Source organism: Culex pipiens, chromosome 2 (assembly GCF_016801865.2).
Source record: "Culex pipiens pallens isolate TS chromosome 2, TS_CPP_V2, whole genome shotgun sequence".
Taxonomy (NCBI): Eukaryota; Metazoa; Arthropoda; class Insecta; order Diptera; family Culicidae; genus Culex; species Culex pipiens.
In genome coordinates this window covers 69662366-69685545 of record NC_068938.1, presented here as the reverse complement: position 1 = coordinate 69685545, position 23180 = coordinate 69662366, and the positions used below count along the sequence as shown (strand labels likewise).

The 23180-nt window shown below is 38.3% G+C and overlaps 1 pseudogene; it reads right to left on the bottom strand.

Moving 5' to 3' along the window:
• Positions 1 to 2296: 2296 nt before the first annotated feature.
• Positions 2297 to 22962, bottom strand: LOC120416103 (elongation factor 1-alpha-like; annotated as a pseudogene).
• Between the last annotated feature and the right edge of the window lie 218 nt (positions 22963 to 23180).

Here is a 23180-nt window from a genome sequence, read left to right as displayed (position 1 = left end):
ATGCTTTGAAGTAGTAAATAAGCTTTGCGAATGCCTCAAAGTACCAAAACTTTGCAGCATTACAACTGGCATTAAATCACCATTAACGACCTTGAAAATGTGCTTCAAAGCATTTGATGTTTATCAACAAAGTAACCTATCCATACGGGAAACATTTCAGCCATTCACGCTCTTATTGACTTTTATCCTTCTCCCGTTATACTGTTCCAATAAGCGTGCGGGCTAAGGCGCATTTCCCCCAGTGTAGAACAGTTTTATTTTTGCGTGAACTGGGTTCAATTCCCGCTGACTGAAGCGTTTTTTTTTGTTTTTTTTTTTTGTGGAAAACTGCAGCCTGTAATTAAGCCAAATTTTTCAAAACACATGCCCATAGCACAAAGGACATTATCAAAAGTTCTCTGGTAAATTGAATGACTTTTCTCGCAAGCAAAAAGCTGCTTTCCGGAAGTCTGATACACTTTGTGAAATTTTGCCAACCGTGGACCAAGCACTCCTCGGAAAAACAGTTTAGGTTAGCCGTTAGCCATTACTTGTCCCTATTAACCCCAAGCCTTCCGTTATTGATTGTACTGTACTTGACTGGATGGCCGCAATTTGCTGAGTGACTCGTCAATAATTTTCGTCCAACAAAATGACAACGGGTTTTTCTCATGAACCAGAAACTCGAAACAGCAGAAAGAAAGTCTTCCTTAATGTTCGATGCATCAACCACATCAATTGAAACTTTCAAAACAAACACTCATTTCGGAATACATCAGTTGGCTGGCGCGCATCCTGGAGATCGACGAGAAAAATGCAAGAATAACATCAAAGTGTCACACTCACACATGAAACGCAACAGGAGAAAAAAAACAAAGGAGGCCCACCACCTAGTGTGTGGAGCAGCTAGCTGTCCTTTTTTTTCCCCAGCCTTGACGTCGATAAAGCAGTTTTTTTTGTTCGAGCTTTCGGTGAGGCATTAAATCGGCATCACTGTGCGCCACTTGAAATATTTCTCAAGGGAAAAGTGCTGATTTAATGTTTTGAAGCATTATTTGCTGGTATTAAATGCCAATATAATGCTGATTTAATGCCGCTATTTAGTGCCTCGCGGTTACTTGGGGAGGCATTGTGAGTTGCACAAAATAGCGTTCTTAACTCAATTTGGCCCAAAATGCACGTGAGACAAGTTAGCACGATAACCAAGGATGTCTGCACAGATTTGTCTGGGTTTCACAGACATTTGAGCTTGTGCCAGACATTTTTTGAGGTTCACAGACTTTTAAAAAACTTCAATAAATTAATATTTTGTATAAATATTAACCGAAACTTATTTCGTTAGTCCTCAAATGCTTAAAAATCCAATTTCTGATGGATTTCCATAACTGTAATTTGATATATCTGAATTTTAGACAAATACACAGATATACACAGACAAGGGGTAGGACAGTGAGTGATTTTGAGAAAATTTGAATAGAATTGAGTAACATTGAGCCACGCACGTTTTTCAGAATGTCTCAATCTTCACCTTGATTTTCACAAACGACGTAACAACTTTGACATTGACATTTCAACGCTGACACTGACAACCTTGCTGACAACTTGAAAAACACAAAAACAGCGGGAGCCTTGGCGGGAGCGTAATTTTTTCCACGACACACAAATTCGACGGAATAAACTCCTGGTCCTCGGCGTCGATTCCGTGCCATGAGGTAGGGTGTTTTGGGAGAAGGGCAACCTTCAAAGAACTGAATTGGATAAAATTGGCCGCTCACAAAAAAATGGAAAAAAAATCGGTAAAGCAAAGGGTATCAAGTAGCGCGCCCGTGTCAAAAAGGTACGACGAGGTGTTGGACAAATCGGTTCCCACTTACGGCTACCAGCGGTTTAAGGCCGAAAAGGAGAAGGATTGGGTGGTAGATGTGCCCCAGAATGCGGGTAAGCCATGAACGAAATCGCCCGGATGAGGAACATTGCCCACGTGAAAAACGATCCAAACTCCGCGAACGGGCTTTCCCGGACCGGATGCCGTTTCAACCAGAGAGCTGGTGAATGCTGCCAACTTCGCCAAGTTTCGACGTCGTCGGTCAGAGATTTCTAGGAGAAGCTGACCAACGAAAAGCAGGCCCGCAGAATCGGCGTGAAGTGAAAGCGCGCAAGGTCAGCAAGGTGCTGAAAAAGAAGCCGCCGGTGACACTGGAGCTGCTGTCCACAAGAAGAAGGGAACTGCCGGAGCAACTTAGGCTGCCGCAAAGAAGGTCGCCGCCACCGTGGGTGAGAAGAAGGCCATCGAGGTCAAGGTGCAGAAGGGTACCGCTAAGATTCGTGTCGTCACTCTGCCGAGGGTCTAGGTATGATTTTGGAGCAAAATAAATAAGTAAACAAACAAACACACAATCGAGCACACAATAAAAAAACGCATCATTCGCTTAGTCTCTGGTAAAAATAATAAAAGATCGGAGCGACTGCTTCAGATGTCCCCCTCCTTCTCCTTGATCTCGCTGAACTCGCAAGTATTGTGAGCGGTGTGGCAATCCAGCACTGGGGTGTATCCGTTGGAGATCTGACCGGGGTGGTTCAGCACGATGACCTGGGCGGTGAGTTCGCAGTTCCACGACGTAGTTACTTGACGGACACGTTCTTGACGTTGTCTCTGGGCACGGCCTCCGGCAGGGCTTCTTCGTGCATTTCGACGGACTTGACTTCAGCGGTCAGGTTGGCCGGGACGAAGACGATGGCGATACCGGGCTTGTTCACACCGGTTCCCGTTCCCGGGGGCAGATGCAGGGGCTTGTCGGTGGGCACTTGCCGTCAGCCTTGCCCTCTTGCGCTTGATGGCCCATGCTTGAAACAAGTGGTCGGTTCCAGCATGTTATCTCCGTGCCATCCGGAGATGGGCACGATAGCGACGGCGGCTGGGTTGTAGACGATCTTCTTGATGTAGGACTTCCTTCTTGATTCCCCGAAACGGGCCTCGTTGTACGGGGGCTCGGTCGAGTCCATCTTGTTGACATCGACGATCAGATGTTTAACACCGAGCGTGAAGGCGACAAGGCATTCTCTCGAGAGTCTCAAATTCACCGGTACCGGTGGCGACGATCAACACGGCACAATCCGTAACAGGCAGAATAGTTTGTTCCGGGATTCGTTGACTGACTGAACTTTAGCAGCATCGTGGCGTGAAAATGGTGAAAATATTTCTAATTTATTTGTAAACACGCTCTTCTGTCAAAAGCTGGTTATTTCACAGATTCCGCAACTCGGTGAAAAAAAAATCATGAGGAAGATTGAGTAACTTTGAGCCACATTGAGTAATTTTGTAAAATTGAGTCACTCAGTTACTCTGTGTCCTACCCCTTGTACACAGACTTTTTTACAGACATTTACAAAACAAGTGGCATCCCTGACGACAACAAAAAAGTTACAATTATTCAAATATACCCATTTTGTATGACAAGTCCGAAAAATTATGTCGATCATTGTATGAAAAAACTAATGAAGTAAAATGGCTTTTTTGACTAAGAAAATTTCAACTACAACTACAATCAGTTACTTACTGAGCTGCAAAACTTGTTTTGTTATCAAAAATAAACCACATTATAAACATGATAAATTGTTGTTTAGTCGGAGCTGTTTTTTTGAGGTATCGAATTCAAAATTGGTGAATGTTGAATTGTTTAAAATTCTGAAATTTTGACAAGAACACCCTACTCAGCCACTTCGTCCAACCACCCTCACATTCGCGATGCTGTGTGTGTGTGAAGGATGGCACCTCACATAAGGTCTGCTGCACCTCTCCGCTCAAGACGAACCATATACGACGTCATAATAACAAGTGATGAGAGAAGCCTCTTCAATAACATAACCATCAGGTGGAGCGCATGGTATTTTTTTCATGCACCACCTCTTCGCCACATAAGACACCCCCAATTCCACCCACATAGGCCTTCCTGGGGTTGGCAGGTGAGATTTCTATGCCGCGAGAGCGTGCACAAATGTTGCAAAGTATCTCAGCCAGAAAAGTGGAAAATGTGAAATAATAAAACACTTGCCTTTATTACCATCTGGGAGTTGTGCGGCGAGTTTTTCAGGCAGGACTATTTTTTTTTTCGCTGAAGGACCCGACGACCGTAGAGGATTCACATTTTCCAGGCCAGGTCCTTGGCTTGAGGTCTCCTTTTCCCCCAGATGGGGACTCCGAGGGGACATTCTTTGGCGGGAGTAATTTTTAATTTGCGTCGAGCATTTTGCGCTCATCACGAAGGCTGTGTTCTGTGTGCTTCTTCCCATATACTGGCTGGAAGGTTGGTTGGTTGGTTAGGTTTAATTAGAGTGAAATATTTATGAGTGCCACATTGCATAAAAATGTACCTGGGTTTTGTTTTTGTTTGCTGCTTGTGTTGTGATGAAAACTTGTTTTATTTCTGCGATTTATTTCTTTAGAAAGGGGGTCTTTAAGAGATTCATGGAATGTCTCTTTAGAAATGCGCCATTTGGTGTTGATTGCTTTTACAATATGGTGTTTTTTACGCGTTTTTTAAACTGATCTTATTTAATTAGTAATAAAGCAAAATGTCCACGTAGCGAGATTGCTTTTACCCGTCATATCGGCAACGGTTAGTGCCTTCTTCAGCGTATAATAGCTTACAAGCGATTTTTGTTATTAACAAGTTATGTTTTTAAAGTTTAACATCAAATAGAAAAAAATAGGCTTGGACAGATTTCTAGAAAAGCTCTGATCGCATTACCGAAATAATTGCTACATCTATGCAAATATTTACCCCAAATAATACCTTCAAAAGGAAGCTCCCAAATGTGTGTTTTCCGCCGGAGCCGCGAAATCCACCATATGTGTCAAAGATATGATTTATGATGCCACACGTGGTGTCTATTACCGAGTTCTTCTTTTACCACAAAACACTTTTCCTTTCTATGGATTGCTGTAGTTGTGATGTATTGTAATTCACACCCGCAAGTCGCTGCTGCACAGTCAGGTTGGCCTCGTAAACGACGCCTTTGTCGAGGCTTTTCCGAAATAGCATTACACAACAAAATGGCAGTACATGTGGCCTGACAAAGGTGTTGCTTTTCCGGTGAAGCTCTTCTTTTCTTCGGTCGCGAGTGCGGTGTGGAAATTGGAGGATGTTTATATTTAAATTTATTTATTTTGGATTTCATTAGATTTGTTTAATTTATTTATTCAATTATATATTCAGAATCCCTTTTCAAAGGTTCAAAATTTTTGCGTTACGTTATAAAAGAACGCTCCCTTACCCTGACCCTGACCGTGAGATTTCGTAAATACCGTGAAATGCCACGAAATTCTTATTAATAAATTAACCAATTGTCCCTAAGTGTATTTGAACATCGAGTTTTTTTTATTCAAGCATTTTAACGGGCATTTTGAAACTCATTTTCGAAAATATTATTTATTACAATTTGATTACAATGTTTTACGAAAAGTTCCAGCGAAATTAGCTCTGGTTGTAACATGCCTTGGATAATACAATTTGACGGTCAAAGCATGTTTTGCCTTCCTCACCTTACTTAGGAAAGGCTATAAAATCACTCGGAAAATGAACTTTTTAATTAGAGGGGTGATTTTTCATGAAACCCTCACATGTTATATATTTTTAGAAAGCATATAAGAAGACTTTTTAGGTGGAGTAAGAATTTTCAAGATCTGATTTACATATCTTAAATTACAAGCAGTTTAAAAAATGGTCTGAATTCACATAACCTCAACTGGTCGGGCCTGATCGCCACGAAAAAGCCGTGTAGAGGGATGCCATTTTCCTCAAAGGCCGTGTCTGTATAATCTTGACAAAAAGTCTGAAAAGTGTGAAAGGACGATTTTTAAAACTACAAAGAAAGAAACTGCAGAGCAGTTTTGCTATTTATTTTTTAATCTCTGTAAAAAGGAAATTTTGTACAAAAATAAAGTTGTTTATGTTTTTAAAAATTGTTTTAGGCACTTTGAAACATTTTCAAATTTTCTGGACTTATCAATAACAAATCGTCACTTGTGTGCTATCTTGTGGCATGTCCTATCTTTTTACAGCAGACGCGCACAATATAGCACACAAGCGACGAAATGGTAAACAAAACTGTTCTAAATGAAATTTTGGCTAAATACTCAAATTTCATTATTCCTCAAAACCATTTGCAAATAAAATGTAATATCTCTTATCCTACTTATTCTATTATTGGTGGATTTATCAAATAGTTGTGATTATTTTTTATTTATATTGAAGGATGTAATTCGTTTTAAAGATATTTTAGCAAATCAAATTTGAAAAATATCAGTAAAATTGGGATGGTTGAATCGAAAATTCCTGTTGTAAAAAGTTTGCAAAATTTCACGAAAGTGAGCTCACAACTTTTTTACTGTCTTAAATACTTTGTGTCAGGGGATAATATTTGTATCTTAAACAACTGCTTACTTTTTCAGCAACTTTCCTGTACACAACTACTCTTAAATAACACAATTTTGCGTTAATTTTAGGCAGATTGTTGAGTTCCGCGAAATTGCCGTGAAATACCAATGTTTTGAAATTGGCAGGCCGCGTAATTTAATTTTTTTCGCCGTGAAAAATCACTAGCCCTCGTCATCAGGGGTGATATTGCTTCTTCGGTTGAGATTGGGTCATCGAAATTTCAGCATTTTTGTACGACCCAATCTCAGTGTCAAACATGTAAACATTAGTAACAAAAAGTAAAACAAGTTTTAATTTTCTTAATTTTTAGATCAAATTTTAGGTATATTATTTATCATCACCACCATCTTGGCCCCTATCTTTGATTTAAAAAAAATCTATATCACTTTAGGGTAGTTAAGGGGCCAAGAAGCGATTAGACTATGGCAAACAAACAAACAAACGAATAGGCACTTTTTTGTGTTTGACAGTTTGCCAAACTCGCAAACAAAGCCAAATGTATGCAGGCTTACGTTTCTGCAAACAAATGCGGGCAAACAAACAAAGCAGGCAACCTGCCTGAGTCAGCTTTATTTAATTTTGCCTCAACAAAAATCGTGTTTAATTCCCTTTATTCAATAATAACACGTAGGGGAACTATACCCTTTCTCAGCCTATTTCTATTATCGGCCTATCAGCACTTTGATCATGAATTAAAGCTTTCATAAAGTGTTTTTGACTGTTCCAAAGTAATAAATAGCTCAAATAAAAGTGAGCAAGCAACTCTCCATTGTTGATACATCTGAAAATGTTGATTTAATAGCGGAAAACGGCAAAAGTGATGAGAATTGGTCAAACGGCTTAGTGTGATTAAAATGGGTATATTTCCCCTAATTGATGCAAATTACAATCACTAGGACAAGATATTTTTGCCTTCCTCAACTTACTGAAGCAAGGCTATAAAATCACTCGAAAAATGAACTTCTTTATTCGACCTCGTAGACCCACCTTCACGTATACCTATCGACTCAGAATCAAATTTTGAACAAATGTCTGTGCGTGTGTATGTATGTAAGTCCGTGCACCGAAAAATATGCACACGATTATCTCCGGACTGGCTGAATCGATTTGGACCGTTTTGGTCTCATTCGATCCGTCTTGGGTTTCCACAAGACCCTAGTTAATATTATGAAGTTTAGATAAGTACTTCAAAAGTTATGCTCAAAAAACGATAAGCTAAACTTCGGAAGATTGTAAAAAGGGTGATTTTTGTAAGAAACCCCGTCATGCTATATATTGTTTGAAAGATATTTGAAAGAGCTTTCCAAAAGATTGAAGATCTGACAACCCCATCAAAAGTTATGAGCACTTAAGTGTTATTTATACACTTTTTTGAGGCCGGATCTCAAATATTTTGATGAAAAAGTTGTCCAGATCTATCATGAATCTCAGATATTTTGATAAAAATAAGTGTTATGTATATACTTTTTTGAGGCTGTGTGGTGTAATCACTTTATGAATGCGAGGAAGGCACCAACCACCGAAAGGTGGATTAAGTAACGTTTTTTAATAGACGGTCGAACAAACATGGTAAAATGATTTTTTTTTCTAAATTAAACTAAATATGTCTGTTGACAAAAATTTTCAAATGTTTATGTCCCTCAACTCTAATTTCAGTAAATAAACATAAAAAATTAAGCTACAAGTCACGGTTTCAACAAATCATTACAAAAAATGTTTCTAAAAGGCATTATACAACAAAATGCATTTCACATGTCCCGCCCGTGTGGATCAATTGGACCGCGCACTGGACTCACAATCCAGAGGTCGCCGGTTCGAATCCCGCGGCGGGCGCTCTAAAATTCTTTGTGTAAATATGGGTATTCGGCGCCGTCGCTCCGTGCCATACTTTCATACACTTAGGAGCCCAGGGCGGCGAAGTCCTTGTAGATAAAAAGGAAGACACTAGTGGTTGGTACTAGCAATGGTGGCCGACAGCTATAAAGTCAACTTCGTTTCGCATTTCACACAAATAAAGTTGTAATACAACAAAAATTAATGCGGTATGTACTGTAAATAAAAAATTCAATGATAAGTCCAAACATGTAAAAAAAATAGTTGATTGCGCTTCTATTTAAATCTAAATACCGTAAAACGGGGTGACTTTGATAGCTGGGGTGACTTTGATAGGTTTGATATTTTTACGCAAAATTAAGAGTACAAATTAAATACGTACGGAATGGTATGGAATCATACTGACCGTGGTATAGAAGTGTTCGAAGTTTACACTCCTTTACACTTCTCAATGAACATGATTTCAAATCTAAAAACTGAATGCATTTCCGGATTCTTTGTACAATTTTCCACAAAGAGAAGGTAAAATATGTTTGTAAATATAAAATATTTTGAATCATAATTTAAAAAAAATCCAATTTTAAAGGCATTTTCTGTACAGTCATCCCTCATATTCGGAACAGTTTACAGATCGGCCAATGTTCAAAAAATCATAGCAAATCGATAATTGAACTTAATGATTATTACCTTTACCTTCATTTGAAAGCTTTTCTTGCGATCTTTCGAATGCTGTATCAAACAACTGAAAATTTTAACTTTTATATCAAGTTTTTGAAGAAAAACTTTGACCCTTGAAATCCACAAATTCGGAACACTTTTTTCTTCGGATGTATACAAACTTGGGTTCTCTCCATGAGTACATACTTTTTACAAAATAATGACTTCACGCCTTGCTTCACGCACTGAAACCGATGCAATTCAAGCTTAGTTGTGTTTTATGAATGGTCTGATAAATTTTTTCGTGAAAATATCAGTTAAATTCAGGTGTTCCACAATTGTGGGGGGCACAATAACATCCCACAATTATAGAACAGGCAATTTGGATGCAGTGTTTTGCTGCTCAGGGTAAAATAGTCTTGAAATTGAGTTTTTGTTCAAAAAGTACTACTTTTACCAGTGAAATAGCATGAGAATGTCCAAATAAAGGTCCTAAAAATAGTAGGGTCGACAGAAAAGATCCATTTGGCATGCTATTGATAAATTATCACAAAAGTGTTCCGAATTTGTGGGATGACTGTAGCACAAATTTCATAAAAAATGTGAAAACTTTTGATACGTGCTTCGAAATTATTTTAAAATGCAATATGAATCGATAAATTTATATACATCAATAGTTTAAACACATCTCAGGCAAAATTCTGACTTGTTCACAATTTTACCTAAAATTTATATGTATTTTGTTATAAAGCTTATAAAATTAGTACACTAAATATAGATAGATTTTTTTTTCTCAACAACTATATCAGCAACTTTATTGATGGTACATTTGACTTAAACATAAAATGTGAACACCTTCAATCTGGTTTCAACAAGAGAATCTATGACTATCAAAGTCACCCCGGAATTTAAAATAAGAATTATCAATGCAACTATTGTTTTAAACACTATTGAAAACACTTAAAAAAAACGTTACTTAATCCACCGGAAGGTGGTTGCTGCCTTCCTCCTAAAAGCCTTGCAACCACACACTACGAAAGCTTTGGCTAACGCTTACTTAGTAAAGACACTATACATCTGAGTGCTGCCATCTAGGTATGATAAATTTAATGAACCATTTGAAAGCACTGCAGTGTTTGTGTGCGTGCACTGAGCGTAAAGTTCCGACAGCTATCCGCCGGAGCTTTCAAATCATGTAAATAATGACCCTTTTTAGTATCAACCAAAACAGTTTTTCGAACATATCTTTTAAAGTACTGCACCAAGCCGGATGAAATTTAAAAAAGACTTAAAGAACCTGAAGGCAAATTCAAAAACATAGATCCGGACAAAATCGGTCGAGCCAGTTCCGAGAAAAGTGAGTGAGAAAAAAAATTCTACGTCCATCCACACGCACAGACATTTGCTCAGAATTTGATTCTGAGTCGATATGTATACGTAAAGGTATATCTGGGAGGCTTATTTAAAAAGTTCAATTTTTGAGTGATTTTATAGCCTTGCCTCAGTGAGGTGAGGAAGGCAAAATAGTGCATGGACCTTGTGTGGCCCACCCCACTACATGTTTTAAAAATAATAGTTTTGAGAAAAACCTTACCAGTTGGAAAATATTTCAAAAATAAATTGAAAATTGAAAAGACACACAAACTTGAAAAGAGGTAGATTAAGTAACATTTTTAATATTGAACCCAACTAATCCCTCACCGCCGCTTAGTGTCTTGAGGGAGATCGATTTGGTTGGGTGATAAAGGGTTTTTTTCCTGGCCGCCGTCCTACAGCCGTGAAGGAAAAGGAAAATCAGACTTAAAGAAATCCTAGATAATGGGGAAATTCAAAGTGTCGACAATTGTTACCGGTGTCGGTGTGTTTGTGTGTCGTCTGTGGGGGGACGTCGGCGGAAAAAAGGAAATAACAGATAATGATGACTGGCGCGCGAACTTGAAGTGAACGGGTGTTGATGATAATGATGATACGACATCATTGGAGGTGGGTTCCGGGGGGGAGGAGGTGATTTACCGACTGGGGCTACTAAGCTACCTTTAGTAAATGTACCAGGTAAGACTAGTAGGAGTATATATAGGCAAGATAATGACCAAAGGAAGTTCCTCGTTGAGCATTTTGTATGACAATTGACTGGAAACTTTCACTTTTTGTGTTTTGTTCAGAGAAAACTTTAATTTTTAAATTTTCTATGATTTAAATTCAAAAGTCTGCTCCCAAAAACTCCCCAGCAGCAATCCAGAATCAATTAACTGTTTCGCCAGTGTGCACCAGACAGGCTGGTTTTAATTATGGAAATTGCCACTTTAAGGGGTGGCCTCATAAGGCGTCCCGCAGGCGGAGTCATTATCATGGAGGCCAGCAGCGTCGGCGGTTGGCGCGTCGCGTATAAACATCAGAAACAGAAGTCGACGCCGCCGCCATTCGGCCGTTTTGTGACAAATTTAACCCCTTTTCAGGCACAAACTTTGCGTGGACAGTGCCGAAAACTGCCCTCCACCCCAAAATAAAACGGGTGAAGAGGTTCTATACGATATAATGCTTATAAGCACTCTATTTGTGGTGGGTTGCTGCTGTTGATGCTAACTGCCATTAGGAACGGCAGGAAGAAAATAATATAACAAATTTATTTATTTATTTATGTTTGTGTATTTAGAGAGAAAACAAGCGACATTTCAAAAACAAACACCACTTAGAAACGACGGAGTCAGTTTGGCATCCGCAGTGTTCTGGAGGCATTCTGGTGGTGAAATGTTGCTGTTTAGACTTTTTCGCCAAATGGTGGGTGTTTAAAATGGAAGTATTAGGATGAGGTCCAGACTGTCTTACGGTAAAGAGTTTTTAAAGGAAAGTTGACTTGGTAAAAAAAAATTAAAATATTTTTTTTAGAAAATCTGGCTCTGGAATCGATTTACCGAAAACTATACATACCCGGAAAAAAATCAATTCTCGAAATCGTGAATTAAATTCACGAATGCGAAAACAACGAAGGAACATACGTTTATAGTGCAAATGCACCATACTCATGAATAAATTCCTTCGTGGTTCTCACATTCGTGAACTTAATTCACGATTACGAGAATTGATTTTTTCTGTGTAAAAGTCACGATATTGCCCTTGTTGTTATCAGATCATTTGCTACACTGAAATTGGTGTTTTCTTATTACAAAATAAAGAAAGAAGGCAATATTCCTAGAACATAGGAATCTTGTTCTTTTTTTTTTTATTTCAGTGTAGATAGATTTTGTTTATCTAGCCATTTCTAGATTAATTTTGAAATAATGAAAATATTTTTATTGAAGAGAAACAAGAGAATCTCAGCTTTTTGTTTTTATTTCTGAATTGAGAATTAATTTAAATATCATGATAAGGCTCGTGATTTTTCGCGATTTCTCAGAAGCCGCGTAATCAGTGAAATTTGCCCCTGGCCGTTATATTTAGTAAATACCGTGAATTGCTGCGAAATTTTAAATAATTATTAGAAAAATTACTTTCCAGAACATTGATTTTTTCATCGTACACTTTTCAAGTTACCAAATATTTAAAAAATGCAAGGCAAATTGAAAACAGATTTTTTTTAAATATATTGTTCATTACAATATTCTTCGATGTACAGATAATTCATTGCAAATTTCCAGCAATATTTATCTATATGGTGCGATAAATGGGAAAAAGAATTTTTATATTATGATTATGATTAAAGTTTTTTCGTCAATTGGTTTCACATGTTGAAATAAAATTTACTTTGCATTTTGTATGGTATCATAATTTTCTAGAATTATTTAATAAATGTAAAAAAATATTTCAAATGAATTTAGCCTACAGTTCGTTTAAATTCAAGAATTATCTTTTGCTGAAATTTAGGAAAATAAACAAAATTTGTATAAAATTAATTTTGCGGAATTTACTTTTACGATTCGCTTCGTTTTAGAGATATTTTAGCAAAATCAATTTCTAAAATCTCAGTAAAATTTAAATAGCTGAATAATAACTTAGCTGACAAAAATTTAGCATAGTTTCAAAAAATTAAACCAATATTTTTTTTTCAAAGTAAATATATTTTTATTTGTATCTTGAACTACTGCTTACTTTTTCAGACACTTTTCTGCTCATAATTATGCTGAAACAGAAAATTTTTATGTTTATTTTGAGCAGATTTTAGAGTGCCGTGAAATTACCGTGAAATCCATGTTTTCAGAAACTAACATGCCGCGTAATTTCGATTTTTCTGCCGTGAAAAATCACTAGCCCTAATGCATGAAATTTACCTACTTTTGAGAGAATTGCTCTTCTACTTTTTTATATATCATTACTAAATTTTTAATTCAGATGGCTTTTGATTCTTCGTTATTGAAATAAATCAGTGTTGTTAAACTTTGATTCGGTTACTTGTAATTTTAAAAATTTAGAATATTATATTTTGAATAATCAAAATTTATGAGCGAATCAACCACAAATCCATTTCCTGTCCCTAATTAGCTCACACATGAGTTGAGTGTGCTCTCAATTCGTTACTGCGCCGTTAAATAACGCAAACACACCCTTTCATCTTGTCACTGATGCGAATCAATCAACCCTTTGCAGTGCGGGGGAGGGGCAAGCATCCACACTGTGAAACATTGTATCAAGTTGCCAGTAATTAGTATTCATCATCCTAATTATCTCATTAGGACGGAAAATCGTATCGCACAGTCAATAACGCATCCTCTTAAATTTGAAGCCGCGGGTCAAAACAGCGCATCCACTCGTCGCAGACCGACCTCCGACCGAAAAGAGCCTTTCCAGCTCTACAAAAGCAACTTTGAAGTTGTTCGAGTCTGCTGACGATCTGTCACCAACCGAACCAAACAGCGCCGAACAGCAGCTCAAGAGGTTCTAATTAGTTCTGGTGTCACACCTCTAAACCCAGAGCAAAAGGATAACGTGCCAGCCAAGCCGCCACTAATTGGGCACTCGAGTTCTTGTGGCCGGGGAGGTTCATCCGGCTGGGCTGGGAAACCTTCGCGTTGAGGGTCCTCTTGGGTGTGGTCGCAAATTCGCGCGATGCTACTAAATAACCGTAAAGTATAACATTAATTATGTGCAATTTTCCTTAGTGCGCCAACTCTCTGGAAGTTTGTTTGGAAGGAAAAAAAAAGAGTTGCTTTGCAAGACATTCACCGGCAGTCAGCCAAAGATGAAAGTCAACGCCACCAGCCACCATGTTAGAAAAGGGTGCTCCACTTATGTATAATTAAAACAGAAATCTCGAGGAAAAACTGTGACGAGCGGCTGTATGCCGTCCAAGAATGGGAAGAAAAGAAGGAAAATTGAACTCAATTAAACAGTTTTCCACAGGTATTCAGCCTCAACACCACGGGTCTTTGTTTTATAAGCCTCAACCACAGCGTGACGCCTTGGAGCACCACCACGTGGTTGGAGGTCCCACCTGCGGGGTATAAGGGGTGGTGGAATTCTGCGTGAGAGGAGTCTTGGTTGGCACCACATCATAATGAACTAAGTGGGAAATGAGGTCCTTTCATCTTTTGTTTTCCGCGGCGTGGCGTGCTTTTTCTGATGGTGTTGACTCGTGAGCCGGGCACACATACAATCGAGCACATACATACATTCATGCGGAGATCATCAAGAGGCCATGAGCGCGTCTAATTATTATTTGACGTGTGCGATCAAAGGAATTCTCCGGGTGCAAAACAAATTATTTTGCTTTGGGATGAATTCCAAGAATAATTGCACACCTTTATGCAATAATGAGATGTACGATAATTGGTGCAGGGCTCAATAGAACTAGCTGCTTTTTTGGGATAACCATTTGGAGCGGAAGTTCAAAAGCCCACAATGTAGTGAAAGTTGAATTATAATGTAGGGTAGAGTAGTCATCAATGAGACACGGGGAACAATGAAAAAATGGCTCTCACAAGACGTAGTTTAAACCAATCAGGCTCATATTTGGGGAAAAGGTATGTCTAAGATACCATTCTGCCATATTCGAAGGACGCTCCCTTGCAAAGTTATTCATAAATGTTTGTTTCTGGGTTGTAAAAGAAAATTATGGACAAAAATTAACACTAAAACTAATATGTCTTCAAATTTCTTTCGTCATTTTACAGGGTATAAGTTGGACTACAATGTCCTTTTATTAGGTTTGACCAAAATTTGGAATATACCTAGAATCCAGGATTGTCACATTGTTCCCCACTTTTTTCGGCCCATCGGTAACAATGAGACACTTTGATTTTTCTTCATTAAACTTTTCAATATCTATGGAAATCTTTCAAAACATGAATTGGAAGTGATTTTTGGCATATTTATTGAGTTTGAACTCCATTTAATCAAAAAAATAAAGTTATTTGGTAAAATATATGGATTTTACAAAATTTTAATAATTTTTAGTATATTGCCCATAATTGAAAATTTGGCTATTATGCCAAATCAAGTATTCCGAGAAAAACGCGTTTTAGTGTTTGTCACAAAATCTCCGTCAAGGCAATTTCCCATAAGAGTGGCATATTAGCCGTTTGGTTTTTCACATCGGCAGCCAAGTCTAAACACTATTTCAGTGAAATTCAAGTTCCAGGAGATGCGTTGGAACATCCTCTACCACCTGGTGCTAATATCTTGTTTTTGCCAAAAGTGGATATTAGCCGTTTTTTCAATGGTGGGCAGTATAACTTTTGTTAATTGAAGTTTCATGTTGACAAAATTGCTTGAAAATATTCAAAGCAAGTTACCTGCAATGGAACAATATAAAAACATGATGTTTTACTAGAAAAGTATTGATTTGTGTAGAGAGTCTCATTGTTCCCCAGCTGTCTCATTATTCCTGCCAAGTGCGTCTACAATGAGACAGCTGAATAACTCTGGCTGTGTAGACGTCAGATCGATCTAATATTTTGGTCAATGTTAGAACACATTAAAAGAAAGAAAATTCAACAAAAAGCTCATTAAAACATGCTGATGAAAAAAAAGTTGGTCGTCGTCGATCATGGCCGTTCATGGTCACCCGCGACAGACACGGACGACGAAACAAAGAGAAACGCAAAAAGTAACTTTTTCAAATCTTTTTTTTCGTAAAATCGCGATAACTCGTGATTGTTTATATGCAAACTTCTTATGTTTACATATCAAAATTTTTGTAATTGTCTGCTCTACAACTTTGTAAAACATTGTTACACTCTAAAATATAACCCTGCAAAGTTAGAAAAAACACGAAATTTTAAAATGAAAAATTTTGTTCTAAATGAAAAAATGACCCTTCTGGGTCAATGTAGATTCGAAAAGTACATTAAATTTCCCGTAAAATGACATGTTCCAAAAATTTTTACAGTCGAGTAACGGAAAATGGGAGAATTTTTAAAACTTTTTTAGTGTTTTTTTCGATGAAAAATAGTTTTTTTCGGAATTCTGAGTACGCCATCAAATCGGGCGTCTAATTTTACATAAAAGTCCCTTTGACACCAAATTTCTATCGCATCACCGTTTCAGGCTGCAAATTATTGAAAAACACCTCTTTTTTCGCATGTTCAAAAATGGAAGGGGTCGTACCGCCCCTCCGTCACGAGATATCAAAAAACGGACCTCGGATTCGTGATCAGGGACAAAAGTTACCCCTTAGGACAAAGTTTCACGCAAATCGAAGAGGGGTCGGGGCAACTGCTGTGTGAGTTGGCGGAGAATTACCCACATGTTAGATATATTGCGAAAATTGGAACTGTATTTTGTTAAAGTGTTCGTTTGAAAAATAATGTTAGATGCTTCAATTTCAATCTAACTGACACGATGGCTGAATTTCAAATCCAGCATGTGTTGAAAAATATTCACAAACACCCTCGAAATAGTAATGTTGGGGTTTCCTTCTTTCCCCGTCAGAAAACTCGGAAAATGCCCGGAGCCAACTATGTGCTGGGATTGGAGAAAGGTTTCCACCGTCGAGACGATCCTGAAGGCACACATTTAGAATGCATTAACCATCCGGTCCCTTCCTATAGCCAACCAGCTTTTCAAGGAGGCAAGGGAGTTACGGTTGGCTGGCTGTTGTTGCTGGTAAATTAGGGGTAGCGATATAATTTTCAAAACAAACAGCCAAATAGCCTCAAAGTGCTCCGAAAATTGCTGCTCTGGAGAATTAGATTGGGATTTTTTTTTGCGAATGGATGTGCTTTCTCTACATGAACTGAAAATTGTGAATTAAATTACGTTAAATGTGGGAGTCGTTGCTTCCACTTGGTCTGGGTGAGATGTTCAGGGAATTTCAATTCGCATATTTGAGTGAAATTGCACGAGGATTTTTTGAATGTGTTGCAAAAATGTTAATGATATGATTTGTAATTTAATGATTCAAAAAACTTTAAGCAGAAATCTTTAAAGAAATTTACCGTCATAATTTAGTTCAATTGCCCAACCTGAAGCTCAACCTGCCAGAAACCTTTCCGTTTTTTGATGATGAACCCTGTTGAAACCGGACGGCCACTTGAAAATTTAAACTCAATTATGTAATGACCACTTGGACTTTACCTTGCGTTATAAATGAGTTGTTGAAAAAAAGGGAGCCGAGGTTCGAGCGTCTTTTTCACTCTCAACAACCGTGTAATGCAGCTGAATCGAGTGGACGCTTCTTTTGGTGAATCTCTGCTCGAAAAAATTGGGCAAAAGGACGAGGGCTCAGGTCCTTGTTGAAACATGGTCCACTCTAACGAAATGATGTTCCAGCTCGTGGAACTGCGGACTGTTCACGTAATTATACAGGCCCCCTTCGGAATGGCCGCTCAAGTGTGCTTGGAATGTTACGAACGCCGGAGGATTTTCCACCCAGGTGCGTCATCGCCCGGAAGTGGTTTCTTCGAAGTGCCTTCCAACCGTCCTGTGCGGGAGGAGGTGGCCAGTCTCGTCACTATCGTCCTGTTCCGTCTCATTACACATTTTGCACATCATCAGCTACGGCGGGGGCCGAGCCGAACCGACGATGAGCACCGGTCATATCTCCGCAATCCGGGGACTCATCAGTCGACTGTCTGGCCGAGCTGGATGGATGATGAATATAATATGGCAAATCTTTCCCATTTTCACATTTTGCTGGGTGAAATTCTGGGTGACTAAAAATGAGGTCGGCTCGAGAGAGCGAGGGGGTTATTTGAGGGTGGAAGACGGTTGATTTGTTGCAGGACGAGAAGGCTGACGACGATGACGAGAAAATGTTGAGTGATATGACGATGGATAATTCCTATCGTCATTAGGAATGACAAGAACTTTTCTTATCTGCTCTCCGGAGTTGCAAGGGAGGGTGATCAAACGCATCTTTAAACTAGGCTGTCGATGTATGAAAGTGTTTGGTGTAATCATTTGAGTTTAAGTGTTGAAGTTGTTCAAAACAACAATATTTGGTTGAGTATTGAAATTACACTATTTTTCCTCTTAAATGCCAATAACTTTCATTAAATTTTATTATTTTTTACCATCTAAACATCATTTTGTTGCATTTTTACAGAAAGGTATGGTGCTTGCGTTTGACTTCGACATCAGTTTTATCTTTAAAAACTAACTTAATCCACCTATGTGGTTGGTGCCTTCCTCACTTTTTACCAACAATGGGTAATATGAGCGGTTTGGACACATACTTCAACTATTTTTTTAGATCCAGAAAAATAAGTACATAGATATAACTTAAGTGGTAATAACTCGATACAGGGTTGCCAGTTCTTCAATGTTTTGGACTCGTTGGAAAGATCTTTTGATTACATAACCAACGATGGGTCGGATGATGGATCCGGACATCGTTTACATACATTTAAGTGAGATCCGGCATCAAAAAAGTACAAATATATCACTTAAGTGGTCATAACTCGAGACAGGGTTGCCAGATCTTCAACGTTGTGGACTCGTTGGAAAGGTCTTTCAATTACCTAACTAACGATTGGTTAGATGATGGATCCGGACATCGTTTACATACATTTAAGTGAGATCGAGACAGGGTTGCCAGATCTTCAACGTTGTGGACTCGATGGAAAGGTCTTTCAATTACCCAACTAACGATTGGTGGGATGATGGATCCGGACATCGTTTACATACATTTAAGTGAGATCCGGCATCAAAAAAGTACAAATATATCACTTAAGTGGTCATAACTCGAGACAGGGTTGCCAGATCTTCAATGTTGTGGACTCGTTGGAAAGGTCTTTCAATTGCCTAACCAACGATGGGTCGGATGATGGATCCGGACATCGTTTACATGCATATAAATGAGATCCGGATATATGTGAAAACACATTTTTATACATAACTTTTGAACTAGTTATCGAAACTTCAAACAATTCAATAGCGATGTATGGGACCCTAAACCAAGTCGAATGCAACTGGTTTGGTCAAAATCGGTTCAGCCAGTGCTGAGAAAACTCAGTGAGAATTTTGGTCACATACATACATACTAGGGTGGGTACGTTTTTCAAAAAGTTCTCGGATCAAGTTTTAGTATGGTTCCCCTTGTAGGGCATGCCCATAGGGACTTTCATGCCAAATATCAGCTCATTTGGTTGTAAACTGGCTGCGCGCATCAGGGTTAAAGTTTACATGGGAATTACTATGGGAAATTTGAACTTTTTGTTCAAACGCTCCTACAGGTCTGGGAAAATCACGCGCCAACTTCTGGTATGGTCAGGCCTATGGGGAATGGTCTGGAGAACACTTTTCCCGAAGAGAGCATATGGATTCGTTGTCCCTAGACCTGGCGCATCGGCAAACAATCCGATGTCTCCGGAATCAACGGTTTTCCCTCAAAAAGCATCAAATTTTCCTTAGCATGCTATGAAAGCTCGATGAACATCGCGACGCCATACGTCAGGCAGCTACCACGTGGGTGAGAAACGGCTGGAATATTTAATTGCAAACCTTCTTTTAACTAGAAAATGATCATTTCGAGTAATCCTGATATTATTTAGTCGAATTCAGAATCTTTGCATAGCAAATTTGTATTTTTTTTGCAAATATTTCAACCACGTGGTAGCTGCCTGACGTATGGCGTCGCGGTGTTCATCAAGCTTTCATAGCATGCTAAGGAAAATTTGATGCTTTTTGAGGGAAAACCGTTGATTCCGGAGACATCGGATTGTTTGCCGATGCGCCAGGTCTAGGGACAACGAATCCATATGCTCTCTTCGGGAAAAGTGTTCTCCAGACCATTCCCCATAGGCCTGACCATACCAGAAGTTGGCGCGTGATTTTCCCAGACCTGTAGGAGCGTTTGAACAAAAAGTTCAAATTTCCCATAGTAATTCCCATGTAAACTTTAACCCTGATGCGCGCAGCCAGTTTGCAACCAAATGAGCTGATATTTGGCATGAAAGTCCCTATGGGCATGCCCTACAAGGGGAACCATACTAAAACTTGATCCGAGAACTTTTTGAAAAACGTACCCACCCTAAGACATACACACACACATACACACACATACACACACATACACACACACATACACACAGACATTTGTTCAGTTTTCGATTTTGAGTCGATATGTATACATGAAGGTGGGTTTTCGAGCTTTTAATAAAAAGTTCATGTTTAGAGCAGGATTATAGCCTTACCTCAGTGAGGAAGGCAAAAAATCATCTAAATAATTTCATCTTATGAATTTAAAAGAAAAAAAAAACGCAATGAATTGATTTTTGACGCTCTAAACAAACTTTTTTTCATTTTTTTCCGTAAAATCGCGATAACTCGACATGTTTATAAGCAAACTCCTTTGTCCGAAGTTTCGATTATCCGAAGGTTTGTATGGGGCTTCGGATAATCGAATCACTATAAAAAAAATCGTATCGTATTCGAGTTCTTCGACCCCATTTTAGTCAAATTTGTTTGATTGCATGTAAAATTAAAAAATGGATTTTTTGAATATTTCGTCATCAAAATGGCGATGGCCGCCATTTTGGATTTAAAAAATCTAAATCACACAAGAGTAGTTTGTGGTAAGACAACGATCATTTTTTTTCGTGATTCGATTATCCGAAGTGAAATTTTTCCAAGGCCTTCGGATAATCAAGTCTGGACTGTATATAATGTTTTTTTTTTTGTAATTGTCTCCTTTACAACTTTGTAGAACAGTCTTGCACTCTAAAAAATAACCCTGCAAAGTTAGGAAAAAAACACGAAATTTTAAAATGAAAATTTTTGTTCAGGATGAAAAAATGACCCTTCTGGGTTAATGTAGATTCGAAAAGTACATTAAATTTCCCTTATAATGACATGTTCCAAAAAAAAAAATACAGTTGAGTAACGGAAAAAGGCCGAGTTTAAAAAAATAGTTTTTTTTTCGATGAAATAATGACACCAAATTTCTATGTCATCACCGTTTCAGGCTACAAATTATTGAAAACACCTCTTTTTTTCGCATGTCAAAAAGTGTAAGGAGTCGTACCGCCCCTCCGTCACGAGATATCAAAAAACGGACAAAAGTTACCCCTTAGGGCGATGTTTCATGCAAATCGAAGAGGGGTTGGGGCAACTGCTGTTTGAGTTGGCGGAGAATTACCCATTTCTATTTTTATAAATAATCTATGCTTGATTGTCGAAATCTTATTGTGAGTTTTTATAAATTCTTTCAAACATAAGTTTGAAAAAAGGGAAAAAATTAGACTTCTTAAATGTTTTTGCAAACTTTCTATCCTTAGTTCTATCTATTCTTGATGGTTGTAATAATTCTTTAAAAATGTTTTTTTTAAAGTTTATGGCTCCAAAAACCCAAAAAGAGGCAAATTTATTTGAAAAAATAAATAAAAAATTATTAAAAATGAAGTGTTATTAAAAATTGAAGTGATAACCATTCAAAACACCTTTTCATTTTCAATATTTATGCATTTAGGCTTACTTACTTTACTTTTACTGCTCGTACACCTTTAGGCACCTGCGCATTGGACCTGTTGTCATACATTCGCTCCTGGCAAAAGATACAGCTTTCAAAAGCTAGTCTTAACCGTGATTACTGCAACCTAGACTAGTTTTGAAGACCCTGTATATTTTCCCGGGAACAATATAGGACAATACGGCAATATGGCAAGAAAATGAAAATAACGGAAATCAAATAACAAAAAATAAAAATAAAAGAAAACATTTGATTCATTTATAAATCCCTAATGGATGAAAGCATTTCCATAACACTACATTAAATGTAATAAAGAAATAAAATTTTGCATTTATGAGAAAAAAAAATACTTATAAGAATTACATTTTCTACGGAATCAAAAATCTTTACATAAAAAATGAGTTTTTTTTAGCAAATGAAAACCCTCATTCTGCTATTAGCGGAATCGCTTAAATGACATATTAAAAATATAATGTTTTTGTGACTTGTCAAAAAACTATCTAAGAAAGATAAAGACTCAATAAATTTAGAGAGCATGCAATTGAAGCGTTGAATATTTTTAAAGTTTATGCTTAAAAAAGGCAGCATAAAAAATCTACTAAATTTGCAAGAAAATAAAATTGTAGTGAACTAAAAACAACAACACTGTTATCATGATTCGTGTAACATTTTTGCTTTAAAGTTATATCGCCATGGCATAACATTTTAATCTATTTTTATTTTTTCACCCTTCAAACCGCCCTCTCATCCTGTCTAGCCAATCCATCATAGATCGTCGGGGATAGGTACGAACGTACAACATCGAGCGTTACACCCATTATCGCCCCATCAAACACATGTTCGCTTGCCGTTTTCTTATCTGTCAAAAGTTGCGTGACGTCGATAATTACGAAGCTAAACTCCTGCCGGCGGCCGGATTTTGATTGGCGATGATGACGCGATGATTCCGATTATAGACGTTGACGACGACGACGCCGTCTTCCGGCGTGCCGAAGGCCATTCGTCGGGCACCCTTCCATCCGGATTGTGTATCTCCCACGCGTGCGTCCCTATACGGACGTGACATTCAGCAGCTGACGACGAGGGCACCGACTGATGAATCTACGGATAATGAATTTCGATCCGTTTTTACGATAGCGGTTGATGCTCACGGTCGTGCACACGGGCGATGTAACCGGTGGGGCGTTCCTGGCCGCCGGCTAGCCACGTGGCCATGTTGTGGCCAAGCGCGGGAGTGTAAAAATTTTCACGACACGCCACCGCATTGCGAGTCGAGGGAAAGGTGGGACGGAACTCTTGAAGAGTTGGTAACAGACTCCCTTCCCAGGTCATGTTTGTTCTTATTCTGGGCGCAACGAAACCAAGGTATTTAATCGCTCTAGTGGTTGTCCGTGATTAGCTGACGCTGCTGACGAGCTGAAGAATGACGTCTG